This window comes from Rattus norvegicus, chromosome 15 (assembly GCF_021556685.1).
Source record: "Rattus norvegicus strain SHRSP/BbbUtx chromosome 15, alternate assembly SHRSP_T2T, whole genome shotgun sequence".
Taxonomy (NCBI): Eukaryota; Metazoa; Chordata; class Mammalia; order Rodentia; family Muridae; genus Rattus; species Rattus norvegicus.
In genome coordinates, this window is record NC_141548.1 from 64,073,293 (window position 1) to 64,092,310 (window position 19,018).

The following is a 19,018-nucleotide window of genomic DNA, read 5'->3' on the forward strand; positions in this document are numbered from 1 at the left end:
TACAATTGGTGAATTGATTTATATACAGAAAGCTTTTTTCATGACAAACTCACCACCTGTGATGAACATGACTGATCAGAAACCACTTGTGATACTCAGACACATGTTGGAGAACAGATTTATCTTGAATTAAATTATAGTTCCATTGTACCCACACACACAGACACACACACACACACACACACACACACACACACACACACCACACAAAATGAGAAAGAGAGAAGAGAGACAATAATTATTTAAGATGTTTGTGTCTAAATGACACTGGAAAGCTAGATGTTGCTCTGTGCACAAGTAAATCCAGATGTTTTCACAAATTGCTTAAACACAACTATTTGCTTCCTCAAATGCTAATTCTGTTCACACAGGTAAATGGTTCAGAGGACAGGCAAGCAGGTGCCAGTTGCTGGGGTCAGTCCCAGCATTCAGACAGCGCCTAGCAGAAGAGATAAGAAGCAGGTGAAGAAGAGTAATGGATGAACTAGTCTTTCCCATGGTTGGGTGAATCTTGCATCTCTGACTGACTAGCAACCAAGATATTTGCTTAGGGGCAGGTGTGCCAAGAGAATTCTGGGGCTAACTTTTTTATGCTTTTCATAATCTCCATGTTAAGGAAGAATGCCAAGAAGAGTCAGATAGTGTTACTTCTTTGAAAGCAAAAGTAATTTCCTGGGAAAAGGAATAGAAGAATCACAAAGTAAAAAGTCCCCCACAGCCCTTCAACAGATGAAATGTTGAATATAGAAAACGTAGCATACCTACACAATGGAGTACTACTCAGCTATCAAAAATAATGACTTCATGAAATTCATAGGCAAATGGATGGAAATAGAAAATATCACCCTGACTGAAGTAACCCAAGCACAAAACCCACATGTGGTATGCACTCACTGGTAGATGGATATTAGCACCAAAGCTCGAATTACCCAAGATGCAATCCGCAGACCGCATGAAGCTCAAGAAGAAGTATGACCAGGATGCTGCAGTCCTTCTTAAAAGGGTGAACAAAAATATCCATGGAAGGAGATATGGAGTCAAATTTGGAGCAGAGACTGAAGGAATGGCCATTCAGAGCCTGCTTCACCTGGGGATATAGCCCATACATATACAGCCACCAAACCTAAACAATATTGATGAAGCCGAGAAGTGCATGCTGACAGCAGCCTGATATAGTTCTCTCCTCAGAGGCTTAGCCAGAGCACATCAAATACAGAGGCGAATGCTAGCAGTAAACCATTGAACTGAGAATAGAGTCTCCTTTGGAGGAGTTAGAGAAAAGATTGAAGGACCTGAAAGTGCTTGCAACCCCATAAGAACAACAATATCAACCAACCAGAGCTTCCAGGGACTAAACCACTACCTAAAAACTACACATGAACTTGTCGCGCGCCCAACGTCTCGCCAGCAAGAACGATGTGCGGACACCAGGATCCTTCTGCAGCAAAGTGTTTATTGCATCTTAAAGAGGAAGAGACCCAGGGTGCAGAAAGGCGTGGCTTATAAAACCCTAGCACGGCACGTCCACGCCTGATTGGTTGCTTACCCATGATCTCACTGGCACGCCCCGGGGTGGGCAAAGACTTGGAGCGAACACACTCTTGCACATGCGCACACAGCTAGTTTCCTGAAAGGAAGTCGGGCTGGCGCAGCGGAAGCCAGTGCCATCTTGTAATGGCGAATGCTATCGAGGCTTTCCACATCTCCCCCTTTTTGTTTTACTAAAATGAGGCTGGTCTAGGCCTCTGCAGTTAAGTCCATCTGCTGTGGCTCCTGTCTTAGGTCGTTCCTCTAATGTCAGGCCTAATCCGTCGTAGGGTAACCCTATCGCCACCGGGCCCCGTGTCTTAGATTGGTCTGTGCATGAGGAAAGATGCCCGTCTCTGGATACCGCAGTGCTGTGTGACAGTAACTGCTAAACGACCTAGAGCGAACTCTACAAAAGAGGTCAGCCAGAAAATGAGTTAGTGGGGAAATCATGATCACCCTATCGCGTGCAATGAGGAAACCTCAGCGATGTAGAAGGGCTGATCAAAGAATCATTGAGTCTCTCTCATCCCAGTGCAATGGATCCACAAATCCATGGGGTGCAAGAGCAGAGAACTCAGATGCCAACTAATTCCTGAGCATAGATAACCAAATTCCAGGGGAGGACCCTTGTTCAATGGCCACAAGTGCTTGAGTGACAGCGACCTTGTCACTTTTCTGTTGAGATCTGAGTTTGCATACCAACCATAGCATGAACACTTATCCACAGCATAGAGCTGTACCAAACAGAGCCACTCCCGATAAGTAGTGGGCACCTCATCTGGTTCTTCTCAGCTGCTACCACCAAGGGCCATAGTCAAGCCGCTCCTATAATAAAATTTAGAATTCCCAATTGTCAGCAACTACTCCAGAAAGTTCACCCACTGTGCTTGCTTAACAATAGATTGGGGGAGGGTAACTCTAGACACTGCAGACACAATGGCTGCAGCAGTAATGGCTGCTACAATAGCAGCGAAAGTAACAGGACAGTTTAGGATCGGTCATTCTTCTCTGGAACAACCAGCAGGCAATAGAACCATGTCTGAGATCTGTACAACCAGGGCAGAGTTCCCCAGTCCACAGCAGCTTCATGCAGATGGCATTCCTGTGAAGCTACAGACTGCAAAATGACAACACCAGTTAAGGCAGCAAGAGTCACCAGGGGAATGAGGGGGGCAGGGGTAACAGCTGGAGTTCAGTCTTCTCCAGAAAGCAGCAGTGCACAGAGGGTTGGAGCGCAGGCCGCGGCGGGACAGGACACACGCAGTGGTAACACTGACTGCAGCAATGCCAAAATCTCTGTGATGACAAAAGATGAGGGGGAATCCTCCATCTTCCTCTCAGGGCAGAGGAATGACTTCAGGGATCTGAACCACAAGAGCTGAATCTTCATGCTCCCAGGATCAGCATGGCTCACCAGCCACTCGGGCAGCTGGCACACTCCTGTAGCATCTTGTAGAAAAAACACAAACATTCCTTCTTCCCCATATAAAATACCTGGACAGGATCATGCCAATATGTGGATCTTTCTATTTCACCTAGGCAGAAGTATGCCTAGTTGTAGGGTGCCATAAACCTTGGCATCCAAATTTTGAAATTGAAATAAAAAGAGTATTATTTAGCATACAGGGATAACTCCCCCTTTTTTATTTTTTGAAATTTTGTTAAAATATTATTTATTAAGATAAGTCCTCGATGATTAAATTGAGAACACTGAGCACTTGTATTTATAAATTGACTTGTATACCAAATTGTTGTTTCTAGCATTATTGTTTTGGTGATATAAAGAATGAGATTTTTTGACTAATTGTTTCTATATAAGGCCTATAATCTGCCTGGTATTATTGTCCTTCCTTGCTAAGGGGTCCAGGCAATCCAGTTGAGTTCTTAAATGGCCTATAAAGGAACAGTACTTAGTGCTCTTAACCACTAAGCCATCTCTCCAGCCCTTCACCAGCTTTATGTACCTAAACATAAGCATTAATTAGAAATGCCAAATCCTGTAAACAAGGTCCAGATTTAGCCTTATTTAGAAATCCCTGAGTTGGCAGGGTGAGGCTGGGCATTGAAAGTATGCAAATAGAGTCTTCCTCTTTTACTGAGGGTGTGTTATCAACTCCATTACCATTTTCAAAGAGCTGGGTCTATGGTTTTGTTTAGTTGTCTGAGCCAGAGCACTGAAAGGACAGTGAGTTGTCAGACATTCACACTGAAATCATCACTCACTGATTTCAAGTAGAAAACCTGCCTCTAATAAAGCATTAAGTAATTGTAAAATTTGAGGGCTAGTAGTATCTAAGAAAAAAAACAAAAACTTTTTAATCAATTGTAAAACCACAAGCCACACATTGACTATCAGTATATGAATTGAAACCTTGATTTTTAACATTTAAAAACAGTGGCTACAGCACGTAATTTAATAGTCCGTGTTGAAGCAGGGGAAACTCAAGAGAATAAACAAGTGATCCAATCATACATGTAGCCTTCTCATTAGATGAACCACCTATAAATAAACTAAGCACATTTTCTATGGGTTGCATGCACAAATTTACAGTAAATCCAAAAGCATGCAAAGAGTAAAATTATCAATTTTGCCTGAAATTTGTATATACAATAGGCCAAATATCAGTATTTTGTAATAACCAATTTGATTGCTGTTTGGAATAAGGTATGTTTCACCAGGTTTCTTTTTAAAATACTTCCATGACTCTAGCCTACAATTTTGTACTAATACGACAAAAACTTTATCTCCAATGAGGATAACAAAGGCTTAAGTTCTCTGGTAAGGTGAGGTATTTTGGCAATTAACATATCCTTGGAAGCTTAAAATTAGTTTCAAATATTCTTTTCTGGAGTAGTGTAACAGCTACTCCCCAAATATTAAAGCTCATTTTGAGAGCAAAGGTTTGTAGTAAAAATTTCTATATACACTGAAAGATTCAAAGTTCTAACTTCTTACATTGAAGAAGCAACAAAATTACATAATACAAGGCTATTAGCCATTCTTTTGTAAAATTTTTAATGATATCACTTCATGGGCTCTCTAAAATTATGAGCACGCTCATGAAATGAAAACTCACAATCGCCAGGACGTAAACAAATTGCATAAAATCAGTCCTCTAAATCTGTCTTGAAATGGCAGTTGGAGTAAGCAAACTGGCTGTAATGCTCTCACAAGTTCTAAAATCTCATCAATCCTTTGTAAATACTGTAACAATCTCTACCTCTTTGATTTTTTTCTTAATTACAAATAAGTTTGAGTTAGTCAATGTAACACTGGCCATCCTTAATCACAATCTTTAAGTTCTCCTTGTAACACCAGAGCACAGCCACAACTTTGGGGAGTCACCTGAGTTCTGAGTACTGTCCTTGGGGCAGTAGAATTAGCAACAAAATACAGATAACTTTAGGGTAAACCACAACTTTGGAAAGCAAAACTCAACCTCTAACCACCTAGTCTCTAAAATCCAGTCTCCAAAACACCGAGTCTGTCCTTCATGCTACAAAGTTTGACTGCCAATTCCTACATATGAACGCACGATGGTGCGGTCTCCGATACCTCAAAAAGACATTGCCCTAAATTCTTTTAGAAGCCTGCGTTCTAGAGTAAGAATTCCATAAAAATATTATCTCAATTTAGACCTGTTTCCCTAGGTTGGCCCATGTCACATGTTGTCTAGAATGACTTTATCCAAATCACAATTTTAAGCCAACTTTCTGTAACCAATGTTACACATTTTTAGCCATATCCAATAACTTAAAATCCAATAGTCCATAATCAAGGCATGTAAAGCATATGTATACATTTAAAACTAATCAGAAATAAAATTGAATTGGCTACACAAATCTTTAATATTTAGACCAAGCACCATTTTTACTTTTCTAGCTATGATTTTAAGAGAAGCACCTTGTCACCTGCTAAGTCTAATAATAAGTCAGGGATTTTTCTAAGAGAAACAGCCATCAGCTCCTGTACCAAAGAAGCTGAGGAGCTGCTGGCACCTTTAAGATCAGCTCCTGCAGACGCTCAGCCCCCCGGGCAGCTTCTCCAGCTGACCTAGACTCCTGGCTACAGGTACAGGGCTCCAAGGGCTGATTGAAACTGCTTTTTATTCATTTGTTCCTTTTTTGAAACGAGTTAAAACCAAATCAAGGTGTGAACAACTGGCAGATAATGTTTTTACCATTTTTTTCTTTTGAACATGAAACATAAAACATTTAAACAACGAGAAACAAAAACCATAGACATAAACTGACAGACACGGACAGCTTGGTGCACCAAGGACAGACAAGAGACAGAGGGGAAAAACTACATGGTGTCCCACCAAAGGGACCCAGATTCCAATAGGAGTCAGCAGAGAGGTAGGATTTCCCCTTTCCCACCACTTCCACGGTGACCATCCACTCGAGTGGAGTTGATATGGACGATGGATTGTCTCAATTCCTGGACTAGTCCATCAACATGTTGAAACCAAATTCCTGTAAGATACTGAGATATATTACGGGATATCTGAGCAGCACGACTGACATTCACAAATGGTATGGAAGTGAAGCACAGTCCTGAATATTTCCACTCACAACCCAATTACATTAACTCCATCAAGCTGTGCATGGACGTTGAGATGTCCTTGGGGGTAGGGGGTAGGAAAAATGAAACTAATGCTGTAGCTGATATGTTCTGACTAGTCCCAGCTAAAAGTCCTTGAGACCAGGAATCGAAGTAGGCACACTCTGTAAAATACAATTCTGAAGATAAATGTTTAGAATTGAGATATCTTTTTGTTTGATTCTCCTGAATAAATGTTTCAGGCGGTCTACCTCTATCAAATCTGATCAGTATGACTCTGTGAAGTTTCCAGAGCCTAATCACACCTTTTACAAGCACAATGACAAAATTTTTCTCCCAAAATACTGTGTTCCTTTTATCTTCTCCCTGTTTCTCTCCCAGGGCATCCTTTCCCTTATCTCTCGCTTCCTTGGATCCAAGATCCTTGGAAGTGCCTCTTTTCTTAGGTACACCTTTCCTTCTTAAAGCTTCTAATCTTTCACCTCACTCTGTTTCTGACATGCTGTCCTGTAACTCCTCTAATGCCCCCTGTCCTGCTATTACTCTTGGGCGGCATTTCTCATCTTCTAGGCACGATTTATGACTGTGTCTAGCGACAGCCGCAAAATCGAAAACCAAAAGAAAAAGAATGAGAGCTGCCAAAACAATAACAAAAGCTTCCACCGCATCTTCTAATGGGGGAGAGAGATGAGAGAGATCAAGAACAAACATGCCTCTCAGAGCTTACCTTTCGTCCTGCAGTTCTGAATCCTCTCCGCGAGCAGAAGCTCTCCTCGGTGCCAGCGATGGTGAGGCATTTGTCCTGGGTTTCGGAACCAAATGTCACACACCCAACGTCTCGCCAGCAAGAACGACACGCGGACACCAGGATCCTTCTGCAGCAAAGCGTTTATTGCATCTTAAAGAGGAAGAGACCCGGGGCGCAGAAAGGCGCGGCTTATAAAACCCTAGCACGGAGCATCCACGCCTGATTGGTCGCTTACCCATGATCTCACTGGCACGCCCCAGGGTGTGCAAAGACTTGGCACGAACACACTCTTGCACATGCGCACACAGCCATTTTCCTGAAAGGAAGTCGGGCTGGCGCAGCAGAAGCCAGCACCATCTTGTAATGACGAAAGCTATCTCGGCTTTCCACAGAACTGACCCATGGCTCCAGCTGCATGTATAGCAGAGGATGACCTTGTTGGGCACCAATGGGAGGAGAAGCCTTTGGTAGTCTTCTACCAAGCGGTTGGTAAAGGAACACCCTTATAGAAGAAGGAGGGCAGGGGAATGGGAGAGACGGTTTAAGGACGGGAAGCGGGAAAAGAAATAACATTTGAAATGTAAGTAAAAAATCCAATTAAAAAAAAGTCCCCACAAATGCAGCATGCAGAGATAGAACCTCATGGTGAAAGGCAGCAGGATGGTTAAGAACCTCATTCAGCTCAACTTCACTGCACTGTACCAGCGACTATGCTGGCTTCGTGGCTTTCCCCATTTTACAGCACTCATAGACATGCCATCTCTCCCTTTCCTATTTGTTAACGTTAAGTCTTGTAGATCTCTTTATTTGGCATGTAGGGTACTTCTTAATCCTCAGAAGATGACTGGAATGACAAGAAGTAAAACTAGAACAACTTTCAGAATCAATTCCAAGTTAATAGTGGAAGACTAAAAGCTTTCTCCTGTGACAAAGTTTTCAGACATCTCAAAAATTTATTTGCATCCTTTGATGCTGAAGTAGATTTTAATTGTGCTGACCTAAAAGCTGAAATTTGTCAATGTAAAAGCTGTATATTTATTTGGCATATCTGGTCTACTCTACAAATCATGGAGATGGTATTTAACCTGTTCCTATGAAACATGAGATAAGTTATACTGAGGTAGGGTGACAAGTATCCATTTAACTTATGAATGAAAGGAAACAATCAATAACCTTAATATTTTGAGTTTGATTTCCTATAAACCAAATTATTTTTAAACATATATCTTAACTTCTAAATTTTTTAATTATATTTCCCATGAATAACTGCTAAGAAGATATTCTTTTATTTATTTATTTACAACCAAGACACTACCTTCCTCATATCTTCCCATCACTCCTCCCCTTTTTCCTATAAACCAAATTATTTTTAAACATATATCTTAACTTCTAAATTTTTTATTTATATTTCCCATGAATAACTGCTAAGAAGATATTCTTTTATTTATTTATTTACAACCAAGACACTACCTTCCTCATATCTTCCCATCACTCTTCCCCTTTTATTCTAAGACTGTGGGCCCTCCATTGCATTATCACTCACCCTGGCTCATCAAGTCTCAGCCACGTTTAGGTGCATCCTCTTGCTGCCACCAGACAAGCCAGCCCTGTTACATGGATTCCACAGTCAGGCTGCAGCTTTAGGAGAAAGACTTCATTCCAGTTGTTTGACCCACATAGAAACTGAGCAGCAGAAATGCTATAATGTGCCAGGGAACCTCTTTCCAGCTTTTATATGTTCTTTGTAGGCTCAGTCTCTGAGAACTCTCATGAATCCAGGTTAGTTGATTAGGTTGGACTTCCTATGGAAGTCATATCCCATCCAGAACAATCAATCTTTACCCCAATTCTTCCATAAGTGTCCCTGACCTCCGGCCTATGTTTGGCTGTGGGTATCTGCTTCTGTTTCAGTCAGCTGCTGGGTAGAGTCTTTCAGAGGACAGCCATGCTAGACTCCTGTCTGCAAGCATAGCAGTGTTTCATTAATATGGTCAGCAATTGGTGCTTACCCATGGGATGGGTTTCAAGTTAATCTCTGCTCCAGAGAGGACAAATTTTGGGTCAAAAGTTTTATTAGTGTGTTGGTATCCTTATCACTCCACTATGGGGTCCTGCCAGGCTAAAGGAAGAGATGTCCTCAGTTTCCATGTCACCAGTGTTAGCCATCTCAACTTCGTTACTCCCATTGAGTCTTGGGAGCCTTCCCCATCCCAGATCTCTGAGACTTCCTAGAGATTCCTGCCACCCCAATACGCCCACCCTCCACAGGTGCATATTTCCATGTTGTGTATTTGGCCTAATGCTACCTAGAGTATGTTAATTGGGTCCCCAGAATTGCACAAGAGACCTCATGTCCACACATTAAGTTGCTGAGTACCAAAGTTGGTTTTAATTGGTAAATAAAGTTGCAGGCAAGCAATGGCTGGTCAGAGAGACAGAGGTGGGACATTTCCTATTTTCAGGATAGTGAAAGAGGAAGGAGAGAGTAGTCTCCTACTGTCATGTTTGCTGTCATGCTGGGAGAGAACTAGAGAAAGAGCCAACATGAATGTGCTTAGGAAGAGCTGCCACAGGGGTCTCCAACTGGGTCTAGTAGAACAATAAAAAATAGATTTTATTAAGTAATAACCCGGAACATTGGAGGGGAGGTGTTATCCACATGGAGGTTTGGGAGTCACCCAGCAATTGATCTGTTTAAGGCATATTAAAATATAAGTCGTGTATGTCTGCAAATCTTTCATTTGGGAACCAAGAACACGGACAAACAGCCAGAACTGGAGTAGTCAGCTGCTGCCAAGGGAGATTTGAGTAGAAATTAATAACCAACAGTAACATTTCCATTCATTCTCCTAGACCCCCTGGGCCTCTCTCCTCTATCTATGAGCACCTGATCCTGTGTCTCATTTCCCCTCCCCTTCCCCTCTCTTGTCTAGTTTTCTCCCTTCCTTTGCCTATTATGACTGTTTTGCTCCCCCCTCAAAGTGTGATTCAATTACACTTCCTTTGACCTTTCTTGTCTAACTTCTTTGTGTCTGTGGAGCATATCATGGGTGTTCTGTATTTTATGGCTAATATCACTTATTAGTGAGGACAAACCATGAATATCATTTTGGGTATGGTTTACCTCACTTGGTATGATATTTTCTAGTATCCTCCATTTCTTGCAAAATGAAAGATGTCCTTGTATTCATTCTTTGGTTGAGGCATATCTGGGTTGTTTCCAGTTTCTGGATATTATGTATAAAGCTGCTATGAGCAAAGTGCAGCAAGCGGCCCTGTGGTATAGTGAGGCATCTTTTCTGGGTATGCCCAGGAGTGGTATAGCTGGGTCTTCAGGTAGAAGTATTTTCCAGTCTCTGAAAAATTTCCAGATGATTCTTAGAGTGTGTGTACATGTTTGCAATCCTAGCAACAATGGAGGAGTGAAAACTTCAAAAAAAGGAAAAAAAATAAAAGAAAAGAATAAATAAACAAGTCAGTCTGCAACCCAGCAGAGCTTTCAAATTCACAAATTGTACTTCAATTATTTTGCTTTGTTCAAGGCTTGGGACCTCACCTAGACTGTTTAATGTCCATTTTCCTGAAAAATAGAATGTCATACGTCATAAACATTAGCATATACAAAAATGATTTCAAGTTGACAATATCTATTCAGTTTATACTTAATAACACTTATCCAGGGATAAAATATGATTTTTTAAATCACAAATTTGCCTCACTTTTTTTGGCGCTCTATAATTAAACACTTTGCTTGCTAGTCAGTCAGACATGTAAGATTCACCCGCCCATTATCTTTGACTTATTCATCAATTAATTCCTGCTCCTGTTCCTTGCTTCTGCTTAGACCTATTTAATGCTGAAGTTGGCCCTGAGACCCTCCCTAAGCTCCTCCCAGTTTCTCCCCACCTAATCTCTCTTGCAGATCCACTCGTTGTCCATTATTAGAACGGAAAGGGTTTCTAAATGGGTAACAACTAAATATGAAATAGTAAGATATGATATGATAAAGCAAAAACTATGATATCAAATTTGGACATAACAACTTAACAAGTTGAAAAGATTTCCAAGAACAACCAAAAGAGTCAAAGATTCACTAGTTCTCACAAGAGTCCTATAAGAATATTAAATTAATATCTATAATAAATAAGCTCACAGGACCTGGTGTACACACATTTAGCTTGCTGACTCAGTCTTAAGTATTTCCTCATTTATTTGGATTCCAGAAACCAGTATAGAACATTGCTAATGCCCCATCTTTGACTCTTAAAATCATGTTTTTAGTTTATTTTCTGTTATTTTCTGTTATTTTATATAGTTATATAATTATATTCTGTTATTATATAGTTATTTTTGGTTTCATTTTAATAATACATATCTAGTTATAAAATTATATATAATTATATTACACACAAATACATATATATATGTATATATATATATATACACACACAAAGACACACAACATATACACACATATATATGAGACATGGTGATTTTTAAAGCTAAGTAGGTTTTGAGTGATGGTAAGAATTAGTTAATCCTCTTATATTTCTCAGTGAATTAGAGAAGAACTACTTTAGGATGTCGTGATGGACTGTCAGTAAATCAATTAGCATGTGTTAGCTAGAAAAAAAATTATTATGTACTTATCCTATTTTATTGTTTTAAGTAGTCATTGAAATGTAATGATTTTGTTGAACTATTATTTGAAACAACATTTTATGCTTTAAATAAATGACAATGTCAACAAATGAGCCTAATATATTCTACTATTACCTCCCATGAGAGATAAATTAAGAAAATTTCTGTTCCTTGAACATCTTGGTACAAAGGTTCCTGATATGTCCTTTTGATCTGTTTGAAGTACTATAAATCACATACAGTTTCTAGTTCTTGGCTACCACAGCACATGAAGAAACATTTCTTCCATACACATTCAAAAATCATTTTTCATTATTTTTGACTAAACTTTTTCTTTCTGTATGAACAATGGAAATTTCATGTTAAATATAGAACATACTTCCAGATCAAATATATGTGATTACATTCCCGTACCACCAGTTGACCATAAGTGATTTTTAACAAATAAAATTCTGACTTCAGCTTGTTTTAAGTTTCATGAATGCTTCAGATATATTTTTCCATAATTATAAGATAAGATACAAGATTAAGGGTTGGTTCAGATATAGGAGGAGATAGTGGAGAAGTACAGAGGGTCAGGAATTTGTAAGGAGGTATGTAGCAGTGGGGCAGGGGGAACTACAGATAACCACTAGAAAGTCCCAGATGCCAGGGATCCAACAAGTTCCTAGAAACCAAAAAGGGGGGCACAAGCCAAAATACCCAATAAAGGGGAGATAGAAGCTGTAGAAACCATCCAGTGCATAGGCATGGCCCTAGGTTGAGGGATGGGGCTGCACATACACATCTCAAAATATTTTTTTTCTTTTTTTTTTTTTTTTCGGAGCTGGGGACCGAACCCAGGGCCTTGCGCTTGCTAGGCAAGTGCTCTACCACTGAGCTAAATCCCCAACCCACATCTCAAAATATTAATCCAGAATTTCTCCTGGCAAAAGAAAATGCAGAAACACAGAATTGAGCAGAGACTGAAGGAAAGACCACCCACAGACCGCCCCACCTGGGGATCCATCCCATCTGTAGATACCAACACAGACACTATTGCTAATGCCGAGAAGCATTTGCTGAGAGGATCCTGATGTAGCTGTCCCCGAGAGGCTGTGCCAGAGACTGACCAATACAGATGTGGATGCACACAAACAAAATTGGACTGAGCATGGTGACACCAATGCAGAAGCAAGAACAAGGACTGAAGGAGCTGAAAGGGTTTGCAACCACATAGGAAGAACAACAACATCAATCAACCAGACCCCTCAAAATTCCCAAGGGAGTAAATCTCCAACCAAAGAGTACACATGAATATACACATGGCTCCAGCTGGAGATGTAGCAGAGTATTGTCTTACCTGGCATCAATGGGAGAGGAGCCCCTTGGTCCTGTTTAGGATCAATGACCCAGCGTATGGAAATGCTAGGATGCTGAGGTGGGAGTGGGTGGGCAGGTGGGAGAGTGCCCTCATAGAAGAAAAGGAGAGGGAGGAGATAGGGGGTTTATGGAGGAGAAACTGGAAAGGCAGATAACATTTGAAATGTAAATAAATAAAATAACCAATAAAGAAAAGGAAGAAATGTTTTTTTAGTACAAATACTGTAAAAGATTATGCACTATGAACATAGATTTCTACTATGCATGTGTGTACTAGAAACCTGTTGTTAATATTCTATAATAAATATTAATGTGACTTTGTAAAAAATTTACATTACAAATAGTAGAGAGGCTTTAAGACAGAGGAAAACTATCTCAACTGTAATAAAGAATTATTCTAAATAAGAAAATGTTACTTCAGTAATATAAAACATAGGATGATGTCATTATGCAGGTGAAGGCAGGTACAAGATAGAACGAGGCCTGTCTTTGAGCAAGAAGGAAGAATGGATGGGAGAAAAGTTTTAGAGAGGAGGAGGAGACTGGAGCAAAAAGAGACGGAGAAGCAGCTGAGAGAACGTGAAGGCCAATGTTAAGATTCATCTCTGCACACTTGCAGGTTGTTATGAATAATCTTAAGGGATGGATGTGTACAGGGCTTTGTAAGTCGAGGTGGGCAATTATATATTGTCAATTGGATCAGAGGTTATTGTGTTGTGTGTTCTTTCATGTGGCAATTTAATTGAATTCAAGAGAATATGTGGAGGCTGGAGACACTGGACCAACATGGAATTGGGATATGTATATCTGGCATGGTGACAACCTGCCTTGGGAACTAGATGGGTAGAGAGATTGATGCCAGGCTCAAAGAGTAGCCATTGACAGTGTGATATGGGATAAAACAAAGCAGGTGAAACTCTTTGCTGTCTGAGATGAAGATATCTACCAGATATCTTGGGGGCACTACTGCGCTGGATCTGGTGCGGGATAAATGACAGAATTTTTATTTTATTTTATTTTTTTTTACAGCAACATAAAGCTTTTATATTGAAATAGTGAAAATATTAAGATACCAATGTGGATTGACATGACTTAATAGATATGGTAAATTTATATTAAATAAATCTTGACATACATATTCAGCTAATGTGCATAGTCATTCAACATGTGACATACTGTTGATATTGAAGCATAAAAATTGACAAAAGTTTGAAGGATGAGCAAATATTTGGAAACAGGATGGTTAAATTCATTTGGCCTTCTGTGAACATTGGATGAGTTTAAAAGAGAAATGTTTATCAAGTATTTATTTATTATATTGTGCAAATAATGTATGGGCAAATGCCTCACAGCATGTTTCTCTAAGTGTTTTCTTATTCAAGATAATTAACACAGACAAGAAATATATTCAAATGTTGCTTTTTCTTTCACATTTTCCTTTGATTAAACATAATTTTTAAATTGAAGTTTTAAGCCAGATATACAGTCTAGGTAGTTATTTACCATTTTAAATTTGTTTAGTTCAAATTTAGATTTGATTGAAAGTGAATAAACTATAATGAGGTATTAATTCAAGATTCATACAAAATCTTAATTGTTTTCAGGATGAATGACTATTACAGTATATGTTTTATTTTATGACATATACCGCACACATTTATCATCACTGCTATTGTAATGTTTTTCTATGTGGCATTTTCTTATAGAATGAAATTTGTCTTTTGAGAATAAATGCAATAATTGCTCAACTATAAAAGCCAATCAATTTATAATGGAAATCCTAGATCAGGTGTTTATAAAAGCAGGAGGGGTGAGCATTAGCATTGTGTTGATTATAAAAATGAGATCTGGTAAGGTTTAATGTTTTCCAAGATAGTTCAGTACAATGAGAAATGATTAAAAACCATTTTCCCAGTCTTTGAATATAGCTATGTCTTAGTGTGTCTATGTAACATGAAAACACCCTCTGGATAACTCTCAACCATCCACATTCAAATACACAAGATAATAAAAATAATAATGAGTAGTAACTTTATCATTTTCCAAGTGAAAATTTTTCCAGGTGAAAAATGAGAAAAAATACAGTTGATAAATGAAAAAAAAAAGATTTTTAAGAATGAAAAGACTGACTTTCTAAAATCAAAATTGCTTGCCTAATAACAATCGGTCTATGTATCTGATAACAATTGCTTGCCTTTCCAGCAAAAATAATAAGAAGAGTAACTTAAGTCACATTTGTACACTTATTTCATATACCAGAGATTTGCATTATAAATCTGATACTATAGTTTATCAGGTACAATAAATGACTCTACCCATATTTCACCATCCTTTCTCTAAGTTTCTCATCTTGTTGGATCAGATATATTTTTAGATTATCACAGAAAACTGAGAAGACAAGAAGGAAATGTACATAAATGAGTTTCTGTCACATTTCTGAAGAACATATTTGAAATGCCCTGTAAATCCATTTTGTAATGCATTAGTGAGGTTTGTTTCAGTCGGCCATGAACACAAGTAAGAATTTGAAGCATTTTTAATAGAAGTTAATGTTACCTCAATAAATTTAAATTACAAGAGACTCATTTATTTTAGATAGGCAATTAGCAGTCAATTATCATGTTTTAAAGCATACAGCTGAACCTCACAGATAGGAGAAACATGACACTTTTTATGGTATGTGTAGTGTCACCAGATACACAGGTCACACATATACATAGTGATTTGACTTTAAATGTGGGAAAAGTAGAATGACTTGAAGTATACTTTTAGCTTATGGTCTTTTTCCATGTTAGTGACACATAGTTCACATAATTCCTAAGAATTCCCAGAGCTTCCAAATTGCTGTGTTGGCTGTGTTTTATGAAAATTTGACAAAGACAAGAGGTAATTGGCAAAGAGAACATCAATTTAGAAAATAACCCCATTAGATTGCTCTGTACACAAGGCTGTGGGATATTGTCTTCAACAGTGATTTATGTAGGACCAAGTTCAATGTGGGTAGCTTCATTTCTGGTAACATTGTCTCATGTTGCATAAGAAAGCAGACTGAGGAAGCAAAGAGGAGGAAGTCCTTCATGAACATTGAATTCTTTTCTCTAGCTTCCTGCCTTGAGTATCTTTTCTCATTTCACAGGACAAAGGACTATAAGTTACAACTAAAATAATCGCTTTCATTCCCAAATTAAATTTACTCATACTGTTTTATCACATCAATAAAAACTATAACTAAGACAGGTACTGAGCACATCCCTAATGAACTAAGTATTCATAAACCACATAACAGTTTCAACACTGTTTTTCAACCTAGTCTTTATATCTGTTCTGAGCATTCATAAGGAGGACTACAGTAAATTTATATGGTTGATCCCTTATTATTGTTCTAATAATTTCACTGAACTTTTAATTTTATTCATGTGCTGTTTTCTAGGTTTTTATAATAGCTATTTACCTGTATTCCTTTGTATTGCACTAAGCGTATTACAGAGAGTTATTCCCCAAACTGATGAGGCTTCACACATTGGGATAAATTCCCAGGTCCTAATTTTCCCATTGTGCATTTTCATATTTTTGGAAATATCTATCTATCTATCTATCTATCTATCTATCTATCTATCTATCTATCTATATGTGTGTACGCGTATGTGTATATGTATGAGTATTATACTCATACTACTCAGCTATTAAAAATAATGACTTTATGAAATTCTTAGGCAAATGGATGGAACTAAAAAATATCATCCTGAGTGAGGTAACCCAATCACAAAAGAACACACATGGTATGCAGTCACGAATAAGTGGATATTAGCCCAAACATTCGAAATAGTCAAGATAACAATTCACAACCCACAGGAAGCTCGAGAAGAAAGAAGACCAAAGTTTGTATGCTTCAGTCCTCCTTAGAGGGGGAGCAATAACATGGCGTATGGAGACAAAGGATGGAGAAGAGACTGAAGGAACATCCCACCTGGGGATCCGTCCCATATAACGACACCAAGCCCAGACAACATTGCAGATGCCAAGATGTGCATGCTAGCAGGAGCCTGATATAGCTGTCTCCTGAAAGTCTCTCCTAGAGCCTGACAAATACAGAGGCCAATGCTCATAGCCAACCATTGAACTGAGAATGGGGTCCCCAATGGAGGAGTAAGAGAAAGGACTAAGGGAGATGAAGGGGGTTGCAACCCCGTAGGAACAACTACAATATCAACCAACCAGACACCCCAGAGCTCCCAGGGACTAAACTACCAACCAAAGAGTGCACATGGAGGGACCCATGACTCCAGCCACACATGTAGCAGAGAATGGCCTGATTGGTCATCAATGGGAGGAGAGGCCCTTGGTCCTGTAAAGGCTGGAGGTCCCAGTGTGGGGGAATCTCATGGATGGGATGTGGAAGCAAGTGGGTGGGTGGGTGGGGGAGCACCCTCATAGAAGCAGGGGAAGGGAGGATGAGGTTGCAGGTTTCCGGAATGGAATCCAGGAAAGGGGATAACATTTGAAGTATAAATTTAAAAAAGTCCAATAAAAGTTTTAAAAAAGAAAGAAAAAAAGAGATAACTCTCCCCTAAAATAAAGCAGATCTTACTATTTTTCCTTTGCTTATTCCTTAAGGGTTATTTCACCATCTTGAATTTTTTTTTTAAATTTAACCGATATATGTGAGTGTTAGCCACTCCTTTTTCTTCTCAAAACTCCTATAAGAGTCCTTAGAAAGTATAGAAACTCTCTTCTCTATTTTATTAATTCTGTTTCTCAAAGTACCTTTAATTTTCATCCCATTGAAGTGATAGTTTGGTTAAGTGTGGACACCAGTGTAGTGGAATTGTAAAACAGCTGCATGGCTGATCTGGAAAGAAATCATATCCAACAGCCTTCTATGTCTAGGGGATACAGCTGGAGTGCAGAAAAACTACACCCCTTTAGCCCCTCTAGCTAGAATACAGACACTCAGCTTTAATCCTACTGGCTGACACACAGTTCTATTCCCTCTGCCTGGAATACAGATGTGCCCTTACTAAGCACCTTTAATCCCAAACAATGACATCTATTTGAAGATTGAAGTGATGAAGCGGAGGAAGATTTGACAGGATGATTCAGAGATAGGATATACCCAACTTTCATGAGACCAGAGAGTAAAGAGAGGCTACTTAAAAGCAGTGCACGGAGAGGAGGCAGTTCAGTTCAGAGCAGTTCAGCACCTTGCCATTCAGTTGTGTGAAGCTGACTTCAGTTATGTTTGCAGTTTCTTTTAAGTTATTTCAGGTTGTGCATTCAATACAGTCAGTGCAGGTCAATGTGTGGAGCTCAGGGGCAGTTTTTTCAAGGAAAGTAATTCTCTGATAGCTGAGAGAAGGCAATTTGAATGAGTCCACTATGGGAAATTTGATTCAGAACAGCTGAATTGAACCAGCTAGCCCGAGTTCAGAAAGAACTGAAAGGGTGAGTTTATTCAGCAGTAAGTCCTGGTGACTGAAACATTCCGAGTCCACCTTAAGAGACAGAGAATGGAAGCTGAATATGTCAAGGTCTGATATTGTAGATTAGATTGTGCAGATGACAGAAGTTTCCAGGGATAGGCCTCGGGATATTTAGAAAGGTTCTGTGCTCAACCTAAGTCATGTATTCATAAATGGTGGGTGTAGTTCTTATCTTATTCCTTCACCCAAGGAAATATAATAGACATTTCTACACCATATTTTAATTTTGCTGCACTCCATTGTTTGCTCAAAATTTCCATTGAAATTTTTTGGATAGCTCTAGTGTTTTGGTTACTGTAGAAAATGAGTGAGATAAATAGAAGAACTCATTTGTATATCTTGAAGCAATGAGTGTTCGATCATTGCTTATCTGACTTAAATATTATAAACAATATCATAATTGAAGTATGACACATAAAATTTAGTACAGTATTAAATCTGATACCTCTCAGTGACTTTACTAGTTTTATATGCTATAACCTTGAAAGTAGATAATTCTATTTACTCAGGCATAATACAGAAGATAGGCTTTTGTTAAATTGTGGTTGTACTCATCATGTTATTCCTAATTTAATTACTGAATAATAAGTGAAGGTCTTCATTACACATTGCATCCTGATAAATGCAAGTGTCCAAAGGGAAAATGAATATCCAAATATTCCCCTTCCCATAAATTGTGGCTTCATTGTACAG